The sequence below is a fragment of the Lynx canadensis genome, chromosome A1 (genome assembly GCF_007474595.2).
Source record: "Lynx canadensis isolate LIC74 chromosome A1, mLynCan4.pri.v2, whole genome shotgun sequence".
NCBI lineage: Eukaryota > Metazoa > Chordata > Mammalia > Carnivora > Felidae > Lynx > Lynx canadensis.
The window spans coordinates 22,428,110-22,448,538 of NC_044303.2; the positions used below are offsets into that span (position 1 = coordinate 22,428,110).

General features: G+C 42.9%; 1 protein-coding gene across 1 annotated transcript in view; it reads right to left on the reverse strand.

Annotated features, from left to right (window-relative positions):
* Window positions 1–17,796, reverse strand: part of CYSLTR2 (cysteinyl leukotriene receptor 2) — a 38,342-nt gene extending 20,546 nt beyond the window's left edge. Inside the window, exon 1 of the mRNA XM_030310499.1 lies at window positions 17,498–17,796. The gene's annotated coding sequence lies outside the window, so the exon portion shown is untranslated. The remainder of the gene's footprint in view (window positions 1–17,497) is intronic.
* Between the last annotated feature and the right edge of the window lie 2,633 nt (window positions 17,797–20,429).

Below are 20,429 nucleotides of genomic sequence, written 5' to 3' on the forward strand. Positions count from 1 at the left end.
TTATGCTAGAATAAACAAACACTTATTACTGCACCTGTAAATATTACATAACAACCTATGACTGGAGGTGTGTGTGGAGAGAAGCTTCCTGGAAGTCTAGAAAAGAACAGCTGGATTTGGGTAGGGGGGACATGTTTTCACTGTCTGAGTATGATGGTATGGGTTTCTGTTTTTCAGAGTCTGTTATAAGAACTAATAACCATTTTTGTTCCTACAAAGTCTGCTTCCTTGAATCTTACTCCCAAATTATCTGATGCAAGCATAAATCCTATTATAATTCCTAACATCTTCTTTCTGAGATTCCCCAGTTTCCCTTTATGTGCATTCTCCTTTAACACAACAAGTCAATAAACCCAACTTTGTTCAACTGTAGGTGTGTTCCCAATTGCCTTTGACTAGAAGACACTGACTCTGAGAATCCACATAATGATCTAAAGGTATGGCAAAATATTAGTTAACTTAACATATCCAAAGAGATGGTTTGTAAATATATTTCTGAAGCAGCAAGGATGTTTTTCAATTCTCCTTCAGACACTTACATGAAAGCGTAACTCAGAAATCACATAAATGATTTCAAAAAACGAAAACCTTTTTTCTTTAATTCAGCACTTCCCAAAGTATCTTCCACAGAATATGAATTCCATGAGATGTTCTGTAAAAGACAAGGCTTCCATGTTTAAATCAGTTAGAGAAACACTGCAAGCTCTAGTATTCCTCTTTTGGAGATTCATAATGGAATTAAAGGCTCTATGGGGCTCTGAAGAAATAAAAGAAAGAAAGAAAAAGAAAGAAAGAAAAAAAGAAAGAAAGAAAGAAAGAAAGAAAGAAAGAAAGAAAGAAAGAGAAAGGAAGGAAGGAAGGAGGGAAGAAAGAAGGAGGGAGGGAGGAAGGGAGGAATGACCTTTTTACAAGAACAAGTCATTTGGCTTAGGGCCCATCTTAATCCAGTAGGACCTCATCTTAACTAATTACATCTACAAAGATCCTATTTCCAAATAAGGTCACATTCACAGGTACCTGGGGTTAGTACTTGGATATATTTTGCGGGGGGCATAATTCAACTCACAACAAGGATATATAACATCAATTTCATGGGGTTGTTGTAAACATTAAATTAGAGAGAGAGCGAGAGAGAGAAAGAGAGAGAGAGAGCTTCATAGAGTAGTTGGCACTGGGTAAGTGCTCCCCAGCTGCTTTACTGTCATGAATGAATGTAGGAATGACCTAGCTTCAACATCTGTCATCCCACTGACCATGAGGATGAGTTGATGACCTCAGTTCTCAAATTCATTTGAAGTGTAAAAAGTAGATTCCTGTTGGTATTTGCAAGAAAGGCATTCTGTACAGAAATACTGATAACCTTTAGATTATTCTGTTTATGATGAAAATCTCTTGATTCCACTTCACTCCTTTGCTTTCAGTCTATTCTTACCAGGGAACCTTCTAATAACCCATCTGCTTCATCAGTCCTTTCTGAAACGATGGACTTTGAATGGTGACCTGGAAGATTACAATAAAGGGAAAGTATAGTCCCCCCATTATAAATGTGCAAACCAGAATAACCAGAATTCTGGGTTAAAAATGAATTCTCTGTGAGTTTGGCTTGTGTGAATTGATTTCTTGACAAGATGAGATTTCTTATACGCAGAGCTGAGGGCCACATCTTATTTCTGAGAGATGGTAGGGGCTTAGTTATGATTACACGGATAATGGCTCTCTGCTTTTGATCCATCTCAACCGCAAGTCTGAGGTTTCTAGCTCGGGTTATAGGGAGAATGGTGAGGCCATTAGCTAGGATGAGGAGCACACACTCTAGAGTTCAGGAGACAGGTCAAGGATGTACATACGGTTCAGAAAGATCATCCCGCAGAGGCTAGAAGTCTGTAAGCCTGACTTGGGAAAGGGAATACAGTAAAATGAGGAACTGGAGATAGTGTCTTAATTCAATGTTATAGAGAATTACAGTATCTACTGGTTTGCAAGGCCAGGACAGAAGGATCGAACTTTGAATCAGGAAATGCTAGAGGTAGTACAGTCAACACAAATCAAGTCCATGAAGCAAGCATGAAGTTCGATTAGATGTCACAATTATGTCAGCTCTGGATGGGTGCAGCACTAGAACCAGGGTCAACAAACAGAGCCTTAGGGGACAAAGATACAAGACATGGTAAATAAGACTGGTATAGGACCAGCTAGAGGAATTACTATGGAAGGCTTCCATTACAAATGACATTTTTTTTGGAAAGGATGGAATTCTACCCATATGACCATACAGAACCTACTTTAGTCTTAAACACCCTGACTTTGGAGCCCAGATTCTGAAAGAATCTTCAGGAAATCTCATATCTAACAAACCAGGGAAGGATCTCAAAAAGGAAATTGGACTTGAAAGCAATCAAGTCCTTAAACTTTTTGACCATGAAGACTACCACTTCTCCCATCTCAAGACTAACATGGCTTGTGAATTGCAATGAGAAGGGCAGCCTGGGAAGGTTAGGAAGCAGCCTGCACTCTTCCCTGACTAGGGTGTGGCAAGCCTTCAGGGACACTGTCAGCTATGGATGCTAAGAAAAGTCCCATCTCATAGGTAGAGCATGGAAGCCAGCAGGTACAACCACAGACAAGATGTCTCAATAGATAGTAATAAATGTTCCATCAGGGACTTGAGATGTTTGGGGGGACCAAAACCAGACTCTAGCAACAGGGATTCCTTGAGCAACTGGGAAGCAAGGCAGAATTCATGGGGAAGTCCATCTGTAAGCTGCAAGACCCTTTACAGCCAAGCCACAGTGCAAGGAGAGGGTTTGGGGCCTGAGAGGAGGCCTGACCAGTGCAGGCAGGCCCTGAATCCTGGAGGCCCTGAGTCCTTGAGACCCTTGGGTCCCAGAAGCCCTGGATTTTGGAGGCTTTGAGTCCTGGAGGCCCTAAGGCTGGAGACCTTGCGTCACTGAGATCTTGGGTCTTAGAGAGCCCAAGGGCTGTACAAAGCCTTGGACACAGAGACTCAGGCCAGAGATGCCAAGGCAGGGGTCCATTTTCCCTAATGAGGTAGAGACAAAATTTCAGGACAGGAAAGATGCCCAACTTCAGAGTCATGGCACAAAGTCAGGATCAGATCAGCCTAAGGGTAACACCAAGTTCCAGAATTGCTTCCATTCCTCTGCCTGAGATTGGGATTGTTTCTGGGCCCTATAGGGGCCTGGAGGGGAGTGGGAGCAGTCGATGGCTGGCAAACAGCCTGTGCTTCAGGGAGACAATACCTACAGAAGCTGGAGCTTTGAGTCCAAGAGCATCTTAATCCATGGAATGCTAAAGAAAGAGAATACACTAATACCCTTCCTAGAAGCCTCATTTACCTAACAGCCACAGGCTAAATGCAGGACCAGCTCAGATCCAAAATTCCATTTAGCTCAACACTTTCTCTTGAGAGTCCTTTAAAACATTGATTGTTCTTTTCTGCCCACATAAAATATACCTGACCACATCACACTTCAACCTTTCACTAGAATGTAAAAAAAAGGAAAACTAAAAAAAAATTGCCTGCTATCTGTGGCTGTAAAATCAGCCAGACCAATTAAGTACGTGACAGGAAGCTGAGAAATACATGAAGAGGTAAATTCAAGGAAAATTAGGAAATAAATTGACAGCCTATTTTCCACCGCCTTGGCAGGAGAAGAGAAAGAGCATGTGTACAGCTTCCTGTACTGAGAGGGGGCTTGAAACAAGGAAAGAATTAGGGCTTTGTCTCCTGCAGCTTTACTGGTGATCCAACAACAAAGAAGAAACAGTGAGAAGCAGCAGCAGATGGGGATTCCATATTTTAGTTACGAAGAAAACCAAATGTGCTGCATGACCAGATAAATCTGACCAGGATGAATAGCTTCCATTGATGCTTAGAATGTTTTCATGGTTGTAGCAAAGCTGCAACTGTCCAAAACGTCACAGAAATTATTTTCATCTATACTTAGAAAAATACACTTTTTTTTTTAAAGAAAAATACATTTGTGACACATTCACAAGTGATCATTAGACCCTGTCACAGAGTGCCCCCCCCACCCCAGTCAGCATTACTGTGTGTCACACCTGCACTCACCTTCAGTTCTGAGACCTGTCTCAGAACCTGAAGCCTGAGGCACTCAGACACACTGACTGTAGGTATACCCAGCAGAGCAGCAAAGGGATGTGCATTACACAACGGGATGCTGTGAGATTGTGATAAACTTCTAAAGAACAGAGAATCTTCTGGAGAATACACGCTGGTGCAGTCTGCTTGCATCATCTTTACAAGGAACTCATGATGGGATTTTCACCAGCACCTAATCGGTCAGCGCCATGTCAGGAGAGCTAGACCGGCCTGCCGGCAGCCTCCCAGATTGCCACTAGGTGACGTTCTGGGTCCTCTGTTTGGCCACTGTCTCTGGAACTTCTAACTCCCACACTAAGAATGCTTCTGGCAAGTTAACATCAGGCCCTTGGCTGTCTGATTTCATCAGGCAACCTCACTGCCCTCACTTCAAGCTACCCACCTTGGCCAAACCTGCCTAAGGGCTCTGGGAAAGCACACATCCTCTGTTAGCCACCTCCACCTCAAGCCACAGATGTTTGTTCATTCAAAATAAGCAACAGCCAACCTGTATTGTGTTTACTCTGTGGTAGGCACTCTGCAAAGCTCCTTATGTATATTAACGCAATTAGTCCTCAAACAGCCCGAGGTACTCTGCATCAGCTATTGCACAGATGAGAACAACCAGAGGGCAAAGGCATAGAATAGCGTGTGTGCCCAAGGTCACTTGTGATTTAGTGGTGGGATGGGGCTGAAACCCAGTTCCCAGCTCTCTGTTACAAAGCTGTTCTGTCTCTACTTGAGCCACAAATACTGGGTCCTGTGTATCTGACAAAGAAGAAAATACAGTCTCGGACCTACAGGAACCTCCACGGTGCTGACTAAATCAGATAAGTTAATAGATAAAGCAAGGTGAGAAGGACCATCCAAATGAATGCCATAGGAACAGCCTTGGGGAACAAGGGAATTTTTAGGGTACTAAGGGGGAAAGGTTGACTAGGAAAAGGGGACAGGGGTTCCAGACAGGGGAGCAGGATATATGAAGACTGGTTACTAAGAGCACATGGCAAGTTTGGGGAACAGCAAGTGATACAGTATAGGAGAAGCATGAAAGGGAGAATGAGGTGAACAGAGGGTGATTTGCGAGTGACCTACATCCACACTAAGGAGTTTGGGTTTTACTCTGAGGGCAATGAGAGCCCTCGAATTATGGAAAGCAGATCTGTATTTTAGACAAGTGATTCTGGCAGCAGATGGGAGGACACTTTGGAAGGAGGCAAGCTTAAGTTCAGAGAGACTGCAAAGGACACTCCTGTGATTGTCCAGGGCAGAGGGGGTGGACATAGGTGGATGGGACCAAGAGATATAAAGAAAAATGAGAGATGGCCAGAGTTGCAGATGGACCAGTTATAGAAGGGGGGACCAATCAAGGGAAGGGGGGATCTTCTCAGGTATTTGCAGGGAGAATGTTGCCTTACACTAATAAAAAGAATACAAGAGGAAGATGTTGTTTGGGGGAAAATGAGTTCAATTTGGGACGTTTTGAGTTTGAAGCTTTTGTGACACATGTAAATGGAACTGTCCCCTTGCTGTCTAGAGCAGGGCCATCAGTGCTTAATGCTAACTGAAGCCAGAAAAGTGGATGACCTCACAGGGGTGTGAGAACAGAGAAGAAAAGAATGTCAAAGATGGGACCTTGCAGGGACATCCACAATTAAGGGGCAGGCAGAGAACAGGAGCTGGAAAGATGATTGACAAAGGCTGGCCAAACCGTAAGAGACCAATCAAGAATGCAACATCAAGGAGGCCAAGAGAAAGACTGATTGAAAAACCAGGTAGTCAGTGGGGATAAAGTCTCAAGGTTATCAGTGACCAGAGGGGTGGGGTGGAAGTCCAAGGACAGGGAGCTGATAGAGGTGCAGCAGTCGAGAAAGTTACCGCTAAGATGGGAGAGGACACTCTCGAGCTCTGTAGTTATGAAGGGGTGCATTGCCGGAGGAAGATTTTGAGTCAGGGAGGGAAGATGCATGTCTTCTTTTCTTTGGAGACATCTTGATTGTTACTCTTAGCCAACCTCCCTCCAGTGACTTCAGTCTCTTCCTCTCTTTGTTTCATCCACCTGAACCTCTAGACTAGAATGTACACTGTGCCTGAAGTGTAGCAGACCTGCTCTGACTCCCCACCCTCCCACATTCTAGTTGTAGAACTCTTACCCTTTGAGCTTCAGCCTCCTCACCTTCAAAATGAGGCTAAGAAAGCCTGTAGGACTTGCCTGTAGTTGCAAGTGAAAGAATGTGTTCACTATGCCTAGCAGGTGGTCAACCAAATGCCAGTTCTCTCTTCTCCTACTAATTCTGTGACCTATTCAAGTTTTCGTTTTGCTTGTCCTGTTACACCTTAACTCTCTGTACTACTGAGCTCACTGTTGTCATTTCTTTCTCATCTTCCTCTTTTTAATTTACAACAAGAGCTGCCCTGCCCCATCCCCACCACCTCCTGAGAGCCCCCTCTGAATCATACATGACTAAGATAAGGTCATCTGCTCCTGCTCACCAGCGCATACTACTGCTGCCTCTCAGGCTTCCTTCTCAGTCACTCTAGAATTTGTTCCTCATGTCTTGTCTATGAAACATCCACTTCTCTATCTTCTGTGGTGCTGGGTACTTGTGGTTTTCCATTTCCTGATTGTTCAGTAATCCACTGTTAGTTCTTCTTTACCAGTTGTGGACAACCACTGGAGCCCCACCAGCCATCCTCAGCTCACCTCTCTCTAATCCCCCAAGAACTCACCCACGATGAAGACTTTACTCCATCTCTCTGCCTCTGACTCCCAGATGTCTTTTTCATATGAAAATATCATACTTTTAACTTATAATTTGCAAAAAAAATTTTCTCAGTTATGTCATTTGCTTCACTTGCCCTATCTTGTGCGATAGGCTGAGTTAGTATTATCTCAATTTTATAACTAAAGGAAAAAAACCTCTGAGAACTAGAAAATTTTTAAGTGTTTTTTCCTGACTTCTAATCTAAGCCATATTCCTACATTTCCAGTTGTCTACAGGATAGACTTATTTGGAGACTCTGTCTCTGCTCACATCTTCCTTGGGTTTCTCCTCCCTCTCAAACCAATCCCACTCAGCTGGTGTTATTGGGCTGAATGTTTGTGTGCCCCCAAAATTTTTATGTTGAAGCCCCAGCCTCAAATGTGACTGTATTGGAGACAGGGCTTTTATGGAGTTAATTGATGTTAAATAAGGTCACAGGGTAGGGTTCTGATCCAATAGGACTAGTGTCCTTAGGAGAAGAAACACTCTCTGCCATGGGAGGACATAGTCAGATGGCGGCCACCTACAAGCCAGGAGGAAAGGCCTCAGAATAAAACCTACCTTGTCAGCACCTTGATTTGGACTTCCATCCCCTAGAACTGTGTGAAATAAGTTCTTGTTATTTAAACCTCCTGGTCTGTGGTTATTTTGTTATGGCAGCTTGAGCAGACCAATACAGCTGGTGGCCATTTGGGGGATGTTTTCCTTAATTTTTCTTTCTTGTGTATCTTACATCCAATCAGTTGACAGAGTTAGCTCTACTACTTTTGTATGACGTGCCTTGAATTCTCTCTGTGTCTTACTCTCCATGTACAAAGTCATCACGGTCCTTGGATTTTGTTCGCCAATGCTTAGAAACTGTTAGCATCTCCTGACCTGTATACCATCGTGAGATTAAACCATCACAGAACCGTGGGATTTGACGGTCCAGGTGAATTCACAGCCCCATCAGACCTCTCCCTTTCCTCCTCTCATACATCTACGTCCTCACACTATGTCGCCGTGGGTTTGTAGTTCTCCACCGCATGCAGCTTCTACTTTAATAGCCACCCTGCGGTTCACTACTCCCCGACAATAATGCCCTTTGTTTCCTCTGTCAACTTTAGAGTATAATTTGGATTTTAGCTCCCAGAGCTACTGCATACTGTGGAATAGCAAATAGGACATTCTTTTTATAGTTCATGGAAATGTTCAGAGGAGGGAGTTGGTATAAGATCGTGGAGCCAAATCTGCCACTTACAAGCCTGGGGATCTTGTGCAAGTGATTTATCTTCTCTGGGCCTCGGTTTCCTCATCTGGAAACGGCACAGGGAGGGTGGAGTATCTCACACAGTGTGAGCACTCAACGATGTTGACTATTATGATTAAACTTCGAATTGGGGCCCCAGAGAAATGATTTAAAAGGTGAAAAGGCCCTGGGGGCATGAGTCACACTGGAAAAGCAAGGCTGAGAGATGATTTAAGGATAAAAAGAAATGGTGCCTCTGCAGGGAGGAAGCAGTGACTGAGCACTGGTTCTTTCACTCACTGGCTTTGTGAGTTACCCTGGGCAAGTAACTTCATCTCCCTGTGCCTCCATTCCTCCTCGGTAAAATGGGGGCAGTGATAGCACTAGTCATTCCGCCACGGGGCTGCTGTGAGGATGAAGTGGGGTGACGCACAAATGGCACCCAGGCCAGGGCTGGGACGAGAGAAAGCACGGCGTGGGAGCTGTTATTACTGCAAAGGACCGCAGACTGAGCCCCCGAGGTTGTGAAGAGAGGATGCAACCCTCTGGATTGGAAGAGTCTGCAAAATGTTTGTCCCTTGAAATCCCAGAGGCCCCAGAGTGCTGACCAGATACGTCTCCCTGACTCCCAAACAGGGAAGTATCATTGAGTGCCTGGTTCTTGAAATCCAAGACTGCTAACTTAATAGTTGGAGCTGGCCCCAAATGTCATGGAAGGCATGTAAAGCTTCTTATACTTTCTGGCCTCCTGGGAACAGTTTTGCCCTTTCAGATTTTTTCCAAAGGGATAATGTAAATTAAGTTCTTGGAGACCAAAACAGAAATACAGACAAAAAGAATGGAGGTGACAACATCTTTTGATTGAGGAGCTGGGCTGGTCCCCAGGTTTCCAGAATAAATGGGGGCAGGAAGGCCCCTTTTCCTTGGAGTCAGCACTTTGGAGCATTCTGCTGCCCCAATCCCTCCCTTTCCCTGTCTCCCTGCAAAGTGCCTCAAGGTGCCCCAAAGTGCAAGTCACTTTGCAAACCACCAGGCTAATGCCCTTTTGCCTTCCAAATGCCATTTACCTCCCCAGGCCTCATAGCTGACAAGTCAGCACCTTGACCCAGATCTGCTGTAAAGCAGTAAATGTTGAATAGTATTTATGGCTCTGGAAGTACCCTGAGGAGGAAATTCTCTAATTGACTTTCTCTGTACTGTAGGGATTCTCCTTAACAGCTCTGGGGCCAGAGGGACTTTTCAGCCAGAGTCCCGGGGCCTGATAATTCACCCTGAAGGATAATTGGAGTTTCTGCCCCATGGCCTATGCAGAGTTTTATTGTCTAATTCTTGTCCTCTAGTTAGGACTCCACATTTGGAAGTTGCAAAGCTCACAGAGCCCTGTCTTCCCAGGTCCCGCCAACCTGTGTCTGATTCACCTTGGAACTCAGCAGGCAGAAAATTCAGTGTGTTGTTCATAGGCTTGCTGTGGGTTTCTGGAGTTGCTTGAAACCTCTGAGGAAGGGTCTTTGTTTTTTTTTTTTATTTTTTTTATTTTTTATTTTTTCAATATATGAAATTTATTGTCAAATTGGTTTCCATACAACACCCAGTGCTCATCCCAAAAGGTGCTCTCCTCAATACCCATCACCCACCCTCCCCGCCCTCCCACCCCCCATCAACCCTCAGTTTGTTCTCAGTTTTTAACAGTCTCTTATGTTTTGGCTCTCTCCCACTCTAACCTCTTTTTTTTTTTTTTCCTTCCCCTCCCCCATGGGTTTCTGTTAAGTTTCTCAGGATCCACATAAGAGTGAAACCATATGGTATCTGTCTTTCTCTGTATGGCTTATTTCACTTAGCATCACACTCTCCAGTTCCATCCACGTTGCTACAAAAGGCCATATTTCATTCTTTCTCATTGCCACGTAGTATTCCATTGTGTATATAAACCACAATTTCTTTATCCGTTCATCAGTTGATGGACATTTAGGCTCTTTCCATAATTTGGCTATTGTTGAGAGTGCTGCTATAAACATTGGGGTACAAGTGCCCCTATGCATCAGTATTCCTGTATCCCGTGGGTAAATTCCTAGCAGTGCTATTGCTGGGTCTTAGGGTAGGTCTATTTTTAATTTTCTGAGGAACCTCCACACTGCTTTCCAGAGCGGCTGCACCAATTTGCATTCCCACCAACAGTGCAAGAGGGTTCCCGTTTCTCCACATCCTCTCCAGCATCTATAGTCTCCTGATTTGTTCATTTTGGCCACTCGGACTGGCGTGAGGTGATATCTGAGTGTGGTTTTGATTTGTATTTCCCTGATAAGGAGCGACGTTGAACATCTTTTCATGTGCCTGTTGGCCATCCAGATGTCTTCTTTAGAGAAGTGTCTATTCATGTTTTCTGCCCATTTCTTCACTGGGTTATTTGTTTTTCGGGTGTGGAGTTTGGTGAGCTCTTTATAGATTTTGGATACTAGCCCTTTGTCTGATATGTCATTTGCAAATATCTTTTCTCATTCCGTTGGTTGCCTTTTAGTTTTGTTGGTTGTTTCCTTTGCTGTGCAGAAGATTTTTATCTTCATAAGGTCCCAGTAATTCATTTTTGCTTTTAATTCCCTTGCCTTTGGGGATGTGTCGAGTAAGAGATTGCTACGGCTGAGGTCAGAGAGGTCTTTTCCTGCTTTCTCCTCTAGGGTTTTGATGGTTTCCTGTCAGGTCCTTTATCCATTTTGAGTTTATTTTTGTGAATGGTGTGAGAAAGTGGTCTAGTTTCAACCTTCTGCATGTTGCTGTCCAGTTCTCCCAGCACCATTTGAGGAAGGGTCTTTGGATCTGGCCTGTGTTCCATACAGAGAAGACCTGAGTGAGCCCTTGCAGCAAGGGCGGGGAGGCTTTCACAAGCAGTCGTCACAACAGACAGAGGATCTCTGTGGTGACCGAGTGCACGGAACACTTTCTCCCTTGTAATTGCCTAAACTAAGTGGTTTATTTTTATTTTTTTATTTGAGAGAGAGAGAGAGAGAGAGAGAGAGAGAGAGCGCGCGCGCACGTGAGCAGGGGAGAGGGGCAGAGGGAAAGGGAGAAAGAATCCCAAGCAGGCTCCATGCCATCATGGAGTCTGATGCAGGGCTCAATCCCACGACCCTGGGATTATGATCTGAACCAAAATCAAGAGTTAGTCTCTCATCTGACTGAGCTACCGAGATGCCCCCTAAGTGGCTTCTTTTATAACCAAAATTTCCAGCCCCCCATCGCCATCTCTCCTCAGATTCTTCAGGAACCCACGGGGATACTGAAGGAGGATACTGCGAATTGGTCAGTCTCCCTGACCTGCCTGCTGACTAAATTCCAGAATGTTCAGAGAAAGTTCAGAAACCCCCAAAATAAAACTTGAATTTCATCAATTTGATTTCCTATTTTAGCTCCAAAGACTAAGCACCTTATGATATCAAGCTTCCTAATCAGAATATTTTCGTAAAATCCTAGCAGTTGGATTGTCAACTTTTCAGTGATTTTGTCCAGCCACTGATCCACATGTGCCCTTCAGTTTGCATTGGCCTTCCTCTCCTTTTAGCACCTTTCCCGACTCCTGTGAGCTTAAGGGAGCCGCCAGAGCTTTCCTGGCCTGGGCTCTTCCTAAAGCTGCTGGGCCCTCTTGAACTGTTGACTGTTAGGTCCAGTTTGGGAGTGGGGCTGGATATGTAGCACACACTGGCTGTGTTCCCACTGAAAGGGGAACTTTGCTCAGACCACAAAATGTGTGGTAAAATGACATCCACCGCCACAAATGCATAGGGACAGACGGAAGAAGCACCGTAAGAAAATGTGTATTGCTAGAGTTGCCACTAGGGCAAAGATCTGTATGGATGAAAAGTGACCATTTGGAAAGCGCTAGTGTGGCCAAAATGTCAGAGGTCAGATGTCAGCATCAGACTTAGAGGTGAGCAACAGTTGCCTTTTTTTCTACCCCTTGCAGGTAAGCTTTTCTCCTCTGTTTGCTTGGTTGCTTTTCTCCTCTTGTTTATACATTCTCCTGTGACGTTCCTTTCTGGATAATTTTCCTGGGCAAAAAGGTGCCTATGAATTTTGGACACTTTTGTGGATAATTGCCCCTTCAAATTGGACTTTCTTCACAATTTCATTCTTTATTGTGTATTTGGAGGGTACAAATGCTTCCAGAGAGCAAATTATCCCCAGAGGCATAGCAGGAGCTGAAGCCTAGCAGAAGGTCGGCATCTGAGCATGTGAAGGGGCCTCTCTCTGCCCCCAGGAGTGAGATGTGTGGCACTATCTCTGACGTCCTCCTTCCGCCTCTGTCTTTGCTTAATTTCCTTGTTTCATTCTCTACTATTCTCCCAAAGCTAGTTTTTCTTCCATGTTCTTCCTAACCAGTAACACTCAGCCGCTACAACAAACAAAGACAAATTGAACACAAAGAACCCCGAACACACAGGGACCACTCTGGGCTCCTTAAACATATAACTTCATTTTTTTAAGCATTATTTTGACTACGTGCTATCTTTTCTCTGGCTCTTATAACTTTTCTCAGCTCTTTGTTAGTAATAATGTTAATAATGTAATAATCCTATGACACGGATTATGTATTTAATTTTATAAAAATACCTTGACAAATTTTTGTCCCCAAACGCCCTTCACCAGTGTATGCAGGAAGAATGGTGGTCTCTGTGATTTGCCCAGTTCCTGGCCTCAGGAAGGCCGCAGGGCCACTTTGCATCTGTCTCTGATTCTCCAGTCTTCGAGTTGCAAAGACAGAAGAAAGACAGAAGCCAGCAAGTGTCATCTCAGAAGCCATTGCCCAACTCAGTCCAATAATTTCCTCATGACTGTGTCAGCATTAGGGACTTTCCTTGCCTGCAATGAAAGTGCCTAAGAGCCATGACTCAGAGGCTCCCTCAAAGCCCACTCGTTCAAAATTAAAACTCCCTCTCTTTCTCTTCCCTCCTACTGAGGCATCTCATATTTCACCATCAAATTCACTCCTTAGAGCCAAGAAATCATTTACAAAGGGAGCTTGTTAAATGTTCTTTGTTTCCTGGAATGATATCGAGGCATTGTGATGTCATAGAAAAACTTTAAATTGCAACAGGATCCAAATCCCAGCTCTACCCCTTGCTAACTGTGTGAACATTAGCGAGTACTCAACCTCTCAGAGTTATCCAGAAGACCAGGAGGCAACACAGGTGAAAGAAAGCCTCCGACACAAAGCTGCCCTGAGCCTGGCACAGTCAATGCAGTGTCATGCCTAATGCAACTCTGCCTGTTGCCAAGGGAAGAAAAGCCTGAGAACTTTTTAGTATGCCGGATGTGGGATAATTGATAACAAATAGATAAGGAGGTGTGTTTTGATATGTATGGAAAAATGGAAAACCAAGGTAATGGCCCAGGAAGGTGCCCTAGAAAGCTGCCAGTGGCATGGGGGCAGTGGGCATCCGTAGCCTAATGAGGAGAGGAGCCAGAGCAAACCACGGGCTTTCCTCCTCCCCTGGCCTGTCCTGCTGTCCAGTGTCTTCTCCAAGGCAGGCCTGGACTCATTACCCTCCCGTCTATGCTCTGGTATAGACGTTACAGAGGAGCTGATGGCGGTCCCAGTACAGGTTGTCATCTCTCATCTGCACAAAGGACACAGGCTCCTGAATGGCTCCCTGCCCCCACTCTTGCTGTTCTCAGTTCATTCTCTACACAGTGGCCAGAGTGACCTTTCCAAAAGGCATATCTGACCATATTACTCTTCTGTTTATCACCATCACATCAGAATCAAGTTCAACTCCAGGCACATCACAATATGGATCTTGTCATCTGGCATATTCTCTCCATTCCACTCCCCTCAGTAAAGTCCATTCCAGCCTCGTGGAACTTATTTCAATGCCCCCAACACACCTGGCTTTCTGTTGCCTATTCACTCTGAGCTCCAGCTCATCACCTGGCCATCTTTTACCCAATCTCAGGTTTCTTTATGACATCATTTCTTCCAGAAAAAGCCTTCTCTGCCCCCTGGAGGTCTTGGCTGGCTACTGCCCCACCTGGCCCTGCTGCCCCATGGGCTTTCTGTCCCAGCACCTACCCCATGGGCCAGCCATAGCTCCTGTCTATCCCCACCCACCAGAGTGGTCACCACTAACGGCAGGAGGAAGCCTCACTTGTCTACCACTGTATCCTCAGGCCCTAGCATGGCTTGTGGCACATAAACATGCTCAAATAAATGACCACTGAATGAGCTAATGAAGGTGTTATTCACCTCCCTCATTTTATGTCTCACAATAAATATCTTCTAAGGAAAAGAATCCCGATGGTCTTTTGTAACAAAATGACGTTTGCACATTTTTCCTCACCAACTTTCCACTTCTTAAATTCAATCTAGGCTCTGGGGACAGGCATACAGAATCAGTGGCATGGGGGTAGAGGGGTATTGACAGAAAGAACCCAAATAGTGCTCTGTTCTAAACACTGTAGAAAGGGACACTGTATCTCTGAGGGCTGACAGTCGTTTTTCTCACTTTGTGCCAAGTTCTCCGTAGGGATTTGTGTCTGCCAGGAAAACGGACTTTAATCCTCTCAGAGAATTTATAAGAGAACAAAGTTATCGTTAAGGTAAAACTCAAAATACAATGAAACCAACATCCTTTAAAGAATCGGCAATGCCCCCACGTACTCTGTAGACCATCATGTGTTCTGTACTAAACATGCAAAGACGGGAAATTGTTTTTTTTTAATGATAAAAAAATTCTTGTTTTTATAATGTACAATAAAGGTATGTATACTGGATCCTTTTAAATTCTTCCAGCTTAATTAATCTTTAAACCCCTGGAGCAAAGAGGCTGTGCTCCCCGCTTTCCCTCCACTTAATTCTTCTGTCTATCCCCCACCCCCACCCCTGTCCTGTCCTCCCTCCCTTCCCCTCTCTTTTTCCTTCTAGTTCTCTTCAAATCTCCTTCCCCTTTTCCTTGAAACCTCTCTTCAAAACACCAGAGAAACAAAAAGTTTACTTTCCTGACCCTGGCTCTTCTCAAGGACCCTTCCAACTTTTGAGATGCTTTGGTTCCCACTCACTGCTCCAGCTTCTACGAGTTCCCTTGTCAAGGGCATCAGCCTACACTGCCACTAAGTCATCTATCCGATAGGAAGAAGTTTTGCTTTAAATACTCTCAAACCTTGTACTGTTTTCTCCATGGGTCAGTTAATGATATAAAGAGGTTAATAGGTCCAACAGAGATAAACATAAGCTATTAGCTAAACTCCACATTCATTAATGAATTAATATATTTATGCCTTCCCATCTAGTCTTTAATTTCATTTATTTTTGAGAGAGACAGAGAGCTTGAGTGGGGAGGGATAGAGAGAGGGAGACAGAATCAGAAGCAGGCCTGGCACTGTTAGGGCAAAGCCCGATGTGGGACTGGAACTCACCAACTGTGAGATCATGACCCGAGCCGAAGTCAAATGCTCAACTGACTGAGCCACCCAGGCTCCCCTACCTTCTCATCTATTCTTAACAGAGCTCATGTACTAGGTTTTCTGCAAGGATTCCATCCTCGGGCATTCTTGGTCAGTAGAGGGGTTGAGACCTGCACATAACTAACTCCAATACAAAGAAGGCAGTGGTCAGTGCCCCCAGAAAATCACAGATATGGTGCTGGAGGTTCTGACATAAATTTGATAAGGTGCAATGGCAAAGCTGAGCAACCCAGACAAATGTTTGTCTTTCTCTCTTTGGCTACTATGTTAAGGAGAGCCCACTGGGTAACTGTACAAGCTCTTGTTAGGCTTTTATCTTCCAGGCTTAGCCTTGGAGGACGAGTGTGCCTCCCAAGTCCGGTGTGTAAGACAAACTTGAAAAATGGGAGTCTCTGAGTCTGGAATACACATGAGATACTAAAAATGCCCAAGGTGATCCTGACACAGAGCAATGAGAACATTGCAAAAATATGTTATTTTTCTTCCAGAACAGGTGTTATTTATGTTGTCTTGTACCCTGATAACCCCAGGTGGGTAGGAAGGCAGAATGCTAACAGATGCTGGGCTTAATTTTGATTCATTTGGAACATTCTGGAGCCCCAACCTCCCTAACTTTTAACCAATGCACTGGAAACAAATCCATGTCTTTAAAGCATTAGTAAGTTGAAATTCGTAAATAGATTCTCATCTCAAGAGTTTATGTGGGTGAGGTGGATGATAGAAATTTCTAGAGGTTTTGTTCATTTTATGTTTCCCACAAATTACTTCTGCATTATTAATATAGTATTAAAAGAAAGATCTGGGTGGCTTGCCTGAGATTGTACCTCTCCTTCCCTTAATACATATTGATCTCAGGCATGGGTCAGAGACAGGAAAATGTTTCAAATGACCTATGTCAGCTATTATTTTGCTGGCCACCCATTAGAACAATCTGGGAAGTTTTTGAAAAACCAAAACAAAACAAAAGACTACTACACATGACTGGCTTGCCTCTAAAATCTAGGTTAGTTATTTTAGGGATACTTTTTAATTTCCTCAGAATCAGGTGATTTTGGCTGAATGTGCAGCTAAACCACTGAATCAGGTCCCAAAGAGGTAATAAACAGATTATACACATATGCTCTCAAACACACACACACTCTCTCTCTTTCTACCTCCAAGTAAAACCACTGACACCTACATTCTCAAATTTAACTTCCTCTCCCCCAATATATTGCCTCTCCCCTGAATGGGAAAAAGATACATTTTACATAATAAAATGACCCAGTTGCAGGGTGCCTAGGTGGCTCAGTTGGTTAAGCGTCTGACTTCAGCTCAGGTCATGATTTCATGGTTTGCGAGTTTAAGCCCCACGTGGGCTCTCTGCTGTCAGCGCAGAGCCCACTTCGGGTCCTCTGTCTCCCTCTCTCTCTGCCTCTCGCTCTGTCAAAAAATAAACATTAAATGTCCCAGTATATAAAAAATAAGAAAGATGCTCTATGGCCAAAAGCAAGGGAATGCTTGAGTGAGATGTAGCAAATCTCCTCAATGCAACAATATCCAGCAATTCAAAATTACCATTATGAAGAATTTACAGCAATGTAGAAACAATTTATGCTTTAATGGGAAAAAAATGATCATCAAGTAATCCACACTGTATGGACACAACAGTGGAGATCAAACTAAAACTATATGCAGACATGCAAAAAAAGAATGAAAAGAAATACCCCCCAAAATGTCAATAGAGACTAGCTCAGTAGTGGTTTTTACTTCCTTCTACTTTTCTGTACTTTCCCAACATCTTTTAAACTGCCATGTATATGGTAGGAAAAAAGTTTACACTAGAACAAAATTAACATACTTTTCAAAAGTCATTCTTCCGACTATGAAGTGATAAGCAAGGTCTAATTCTCAGTAATGAATTAACAAAGCAAAGATGAAAATGCTCACCCAAAGGTTTCTGTGTTTCAGCTGGCTTTGCTTCGGTCTTCTCTATTCCTCCCACCTTCCTCCTCCAAGTAATCCAGCTTGTTCAGAAGAAAAGTGAAAGAGCAAATTTAGTTTATAAACAGTTTCAGCTCACAGCAAGAAGATAAGGAACTTTGGTCAGCTGGTGTATCTGTGCTTTATAGGACTTGGTGTGGGTGTTGGTCTGGCTTCCTTCTCAGGAAGAAAGGGGAAATATTTCAGCTAGGGACTACCTCTAAAAGGAAGAAACCTTTTAGGGATTAGCCCTGTCTCTCTAACACTGTTTTTATCAGCATCTTTCCCAACAGATCTGGGGAATGTGAGGAGTTAGAGTCACCAGTATTAGGCAGCTATTGGTTCTCCTAAATGGTTTTTGTTCCCATGACAACACTAACATCAATGTCACCTCATATGCCTTAGAGGTATAGCACTTTAGAGTTGTTTAGAGCATTTCCCATTACCCACTTGCTTTTCCGATTTATTTGCACATGGGTGGAGGCCTTCCCCATTCTACTGCAAATACTGTGTTGGAGGTCACCAATGACACTCATGTAAAAGGTCCTTGCTGAGTCCTCATCTTCCTTCCCCAATTTGTTGCACAGTTAACCAAAGCCACTTTCTTGCAACTTTCTCCTTTTTGTTTCTCTGACTCTCCTTGTTCTTTTTCTACCCCTTCAGTTGCTTCTTCATTGCCTTCCTTTCTGATTCCTTTTCTTCTACTCCTTTTCTAAATGTGAGCTTGCCCCAAAAGTCTGTCTTCTGACCTCTTCCTACCATATTCTCTTGCTTTTATGTATGTTGTCCACATCCATGGCCACATTTAATAGGGCCTCTCCCAAGCATATACTCCCCCAACTACCCCATCTAATAAATGGCACCACAATGGTTCAACCAGTTATTCCGTCTGTAAACCTAGAAGTCATTATTAACTCCTCTCTTTCTCCCACAACCATATCCAAGCCAAACAATTCTATTTGTTCTAGCAGCAAAATGTGTCCTCAATCCAACCATTTCTCACTTTCCCAGCCTCCATTAAAATTCTCATAGTTTTTTGGATAGAATTTTGCAGTAACATTAGACAAGAAATAACAGACATCCAAATTGGAAAGAAATAAGTAAAACTATGTCTGTTTGCAGATAATATAAAATTATATGTAAAAAACCCTAAAGATGCTACATACAAAATAAAATCTGTTAGAATAAACAAATTCAGCAAAGTTGCAGGATACAAAGTTAACACACAAAAATCAGCTTGCATTTCTATATGTTAAAAATGAATAACCCAAAAGGAAATTAAAGAACAATTCCAATTATAATAACATTCAAAAGAATAAATAGGGGTGCCTGGGTGGCTCAGTTGGTTAAGAGTCTGACTTAAGCATCCTTGGCTCATGGGTTCGAACCCCACATCAGGCTCTGCACTGGAAGTGTATAAACTTTAAAAAAATAAACTTTTTTAAAAAAAGAATAAATAAATAAGGTATTTAGGTATTAATTAAGGAGACTTATACACTGAACACTACAAAACAGTGCTGAAAGAAATTAAAGAAGACATAAATAAATGGAAAGACATGTTCATGGGTTAAAAGACTTAATATTATTAAAACATCAATAATATCCAAATCAATCTACAGATTCAATACAATCCCTAATAAAATCCCAATGATATTTTTCTCAGATGTAGAAAAATCTATTCTAAAATTCATATGGAATCTAAAGGACTCCCAAATAACCAAAACAATCTTGAAAAAGAACAAAGTTGGAGGACCGATACTTCCTGATTTCAAAACTGACTGCAGCACTACAGTAGTGAAAAACAGTATAGTCTGGGCATAAAGATAGATAGTAGCCTAATGAAGTAGAATAGAGATCTCAGAAACAAACTCACATATAGGGTCTAATAACTTTTAATAAGGGTGCCAAGACCATTTATAGGAAAAGACAGTGTTTCAACAAGTAGTTCTGAGAAAATTGGATATTCACTTGTGAAAGAATGAAGTTGGACCCTTACCTAACACCATATACAAAAAATTAACTCAAAATGGTTCAAAGATCTAAGCAAAGGAGCTAAAACTGTAAAACTCTTAGAAGAAAACATAGAGGAAAGCTTCATGGATTTTGCAATGCTTTCTTGAATATAATACAGATTTTAAAAGAAAAAATAGACAAATTCGACTTTATCAAAATTAAAAACTTTTGTGCATCAAAGGACACATCAAAGGGTAATAAGTCAATCCACAAAATGGGAGAAAATATTTGCAAATCACATATCTGATAATGGATTAATATCCAGAATAAAAATAGAACTATAACTCAACAGCAACAAAAACTAACAACCCATTTTAAAAATGGGCAAAGGACTTGAATATAAAGAATATAGAGGGGCACCTGGGTGGCTCAGTCAGTTAAGCGTCCGACTTCAGCTCAGGTCACGATCTCGCGGTCCGTGAGTTCGAGCCCCGCGTCAGGCTCTGGGCTGATGGCTCAGAGCCTGGAGCCTGTTTCGGATTCTGTGTCTCCCTCTCTCTGACTCTCCCCCGTTCATGCTCTGTCTCTCTCTGTCTCAAAAATAAATAAACGTTAAAAAAATTAAAAAAAAAGAATATAGAAATAGAAAATATACAAATGGCCAACGAGCACATGAAAAGATACTCAACATTACTAACCATTATAGAAATGCAACTCAAAACCACAATGAGGTGCTACTTCACACCCATTAAGATGACCGTTACCCAAAAAAGAAAAAAGAAAATAACAAGTGTGAAAAGGAAGTGAAGAAAACAGACTCTAGTGCATTGTTGGTAGGATGTGTGTGGTTTCTCCCAAAAAATTAAAAATAGAATTACCCTCCATATGATATGGCAATTCTACTTCTGAGTATATGCCCCGAAGGATTGAAAGCAGCTATTGCACA